The sequence below is a fragment of the Amblyomma americanum genome, chromosome 3 (genome assembly GCF_052857255.1).
Source record: "Amblyomma americanum isolate KBUSLIRL-KWMA chromosome 3, ASM5285725v1, whole genome shotgun sequence".
In the NCBI taxonomy this organism is placed as follows: Eukaryota; Metazoa; Arthropoda; class Arachnida; order Ixodida; family Ixodidae; genus Amblyomma; species Amblyomma americanum.
Window position 1 is genome coordinate 107,712,602 of NC_135499.1, and position 3,599 is coordinate 107,716,200.

The following is a 3,599-nucleotide window of genomic DNA, read 5'->3' on the forward strand; positions in this document are numbered from 1 at the left end:
CATAGTCGAGGTGCCTACTTCCGTTGGCGGAGGGATGACGGGCGCTGACTTGAGCGTCGGCACAGGGAGAGGCGTTCTGCTGGCCACCTCCGGCATCACCATTCCGGAGAAATTGTCAGAAAATGTCTCTGTGGCCACAGTGGTATCCAGGTACCAGCGGCCTACGTGTAGCAGAAGCATAAGCATACTCAAGGTCAGCACCGAGAGGACGCCGACCACTGCCAACTTGGCCGCCAGGTTGAGCTCTTTGTCCTCCTTTATCTCGCCGGGCGACTCCAACTGGAGCGATGGGTCGACCCCTCGTTTCTTGGTCTGCACAGGAAGCATACCTTGCATTGAATAATGAAGTAAACAGTTTGGATCGCCATCTACGACTTGTTACAATTCCAAAGATGACTACCTAAAAATGCTGAGATGAACTAGATTGCAGCATGAGCGGGGAGACTACGAGGTATTAAGAATCCTTAAATGGTTATTATGAATATGAATAACAACGAAGCCTTCGGAGTTTTGAGCACGCCATCCCCTCCGAAAAATTTTAAAGTATAAACTGTTGTATCGTAGTAATGAAAATTAGCAATGAAACAGTACACGTAGCATACGGTCGAGCCGATCTGTATCCTCCTACTTCGTCGTCTTCTCTCCCCCCATGCGCGCGAGTGCGTGCAGCGCACTTGCCACACTTCATCTTTATCACATTTCCGCCGCACTTAAAAAAAACAAAATGTCTAGCGGATGTCATAGTCTTTGAACCATGCGGGCCGCTTCTTTTTGCGAGTACTTCGGCGAGGCGGCGCAGGAGGTGAAGCCGCAGTTGCCGCTGTGGATTTGCTACACGAGGGTTGAGGAGCGGCTGCCGATTCCGGAGCGGGCGGAACGGCTGGCATCATATGGATCCGAAGAAGGACCCTGGACCACGGTTCCGGACTGTGGACTGGACGGCGGCATTCGGTTGCCGTCGATAGGCGGCGAAATATCAGCGAAAAGGGCCGCTGGAGCTGAGGAGGACAGTTGCTGCTGAACTACTTCTGGGCGAACCGCAGAAAACTTGGACGAGTGCCACACTCGCCCATCATCCAGCAGATAAGATGCAGGTCCACGCTGCTCCACAACCTTCCGAGGCTCCGAAAACCGAGCTGACAGTTTGCCTCGCACATTTGGTTTGCGGACACGCACGTACTGGCCAATCTGAAAGTCACGACACTGGGCGCCACTCCGCTGGTCCGCATAAAGCTTGTATTGCGCTTGCTTCTCGTCAAGCCTCTGCCGCAAAAGCTTAAGTGCTTTTGTCGGATCCATTGAGAAGGACTGATCCGGCAGTCCTACGACGTTAAGTCTTGTGCGGGGCAACCGGCCATGAAGTAGGACAGCTGGTGCAATTCCTGTCGTGGCATGGGGCGTACAGCGGTAGACACCGAGGTAGTCCACAATCGCTGTACGTAGGTCGCGTCGCTCGCACAGAGCTAGCTGAATGTAGGACTTAAGCACTCGATTGAATCGTTCAACGAGTCCATTAGCTTGGGGATGGTACACTGAAGAGTAGCAATGGCGTATCCCCCGTTCGCGGAGGAAAGTTTGCATGGCCATCGATGAAAATTGAGGTCCGTGGTCAGAGACAATCTCTTGAGGGTAACCCTCACGAGCGAAGAGGCCAAGCAGGAATTCTTGAACGGTTTGAGTTGTGATGGCATCAGCGAAGACAACTTCTGGCCACTTACTGTAATAATCCATGAGAGTAATCGCGAAGCGGCAGCCACTGGGAGCTTGGTCGAAAGGCCCCACGATATCAATGGCAACCTTATCCCAAGGTTTCTCTGGGAAGGCGACAGGTTGCAGAGGAGCTGCCACCGGACGAGCCGATTTGTCACAGGACTGGCACACGACGCATGTGCGTACCATTTCTTCGACGTGCTCGTCCATTCGCGGCCACCAGTAGAGCTCTCGCAGTCGACTTTTCGTGCGGCTGATCCCGGGGTGTGACTCGTGCGCGATGTCCATGAGGCGTCGTCGCAAACTTTCGGGAACGACGAGCCTGTCACCTCGGTACAAGACGCCTTGCACGACGGACAGCTCCGAGCGCAGGAGATAGTGTGGCCTAAGGTTCTCCGGTAGGGATTTCTTGTTCGGCCATGTCGCCGATGTAAACTGAATGGCTTGAGCAACTGCCGCGTCGCTGATGGTTGCCTCTTGAAGCTCTTGTAGAGTCAAGGCTGGCGATAGCAGGCAGACGAAGTCGTCGTCACTGGCGTCGAACTCACTGGGCTCACTGCACGATGTGGTCGGTAAGGGAAGGCGAGACAGAGCATCCGCAACAGAGTTGTCATTGCCTTTGCGGTACTCTACAGTGTAGTTGTAGCACAACAGGCGAGCCGACCAACGTGAAATTCGCAACGGCCGATGGCCCGTTCCTTTCGTCGACAGCAAAATGACAAGTGCACTGTGGTCGGTGCGTAGAACAAAAGGCCGGCCCCACAAGTACACGTGCCACCGTTCGCACGCCCAAACGCAAGCTAGGGCCTCACGTTCACCAACAGAGTACTTTCTTTCTTGGGGTGTCAAGGTACGGGAGGCAAACGCAACAGTTTGCAGGGAATGGCCGTTGTCTTGCTGAAGCACTGCCCCAAGGCCATATCCGGAAGCGTCAGTCGTTACGACCACGGGAAGGGCAGGATCAAAAAAATGCAACACGTCACATGACGTCAACATGGACTTCAGTAGTTTGAAGCTTGAATCCGCAGCAGCAGTCCAAGTGAAGGCGGAGTCGCTGCCTCGAAGTAGGGCGCGCATAGGCTCAACGACGTCGGAGTAATGCGGGATAAACTTGGAGTAGAAACCCGCAAGTCCAAGGAGGGAGCGAAGCTCGCTGATGTCAGATGGAGTCGGAGCCTTCGTAATCGCCTCGGTGGCAGAAGAAAGCGGAAACAGTCCTTCACCGCTGACAACATGCCCCAAGAAAGTGAGCTTCGGAACATCGAAGACACATTTGTGGTTGAGCTTGAGTCCGGCTTGGGACAGGCGCTCGAGAACAGCACGAAGGTTGGTCAGGTGCTCCTGTCGGGAGGTGCCATGGACTATGATTTCGTCGATGTAGAAGAGGACACCTTTGCACCCTTTTAAAATTAAGTGCATCATCTTCTGAAAAGCCGAAGGCACCGAAGCAAGGCCGAAACACACTCGTTTGAAGCGGAAGAGGCCATCATGGGTAATGAATGTGGTCAATTCCCGACTCTCAGGGCTAAGTGGTACTTGATGGTAAGCCGAGGCAAGGTCCAACTTCGAAAAACGCTGTGACCCGGGCAAGTTATGTAGAAGTTCTTCCGTTTGAGGCAAAGGAAAACTGTCGACCACAATAGCCTTGTTCGGCTCACGCAAGTCGACGCACATCCGGATGGAGCCATCTTTTTTCCGAGCCACGACTATGGGTGAAATCCACTTGGAAGCGTCGACCCGTTCAATGATGTCTTGAGCTTCAAGCTTCTGGAGTTCCTTGGACACCTGCTGACGAATGGCAAACGGCAGCCGTCGGAGCTTGCAAGCAACAGGAGAAACGGAATCCTGCACTCTGACTTTGTGCACGTAGCCACGAGCAACTCCGAGTT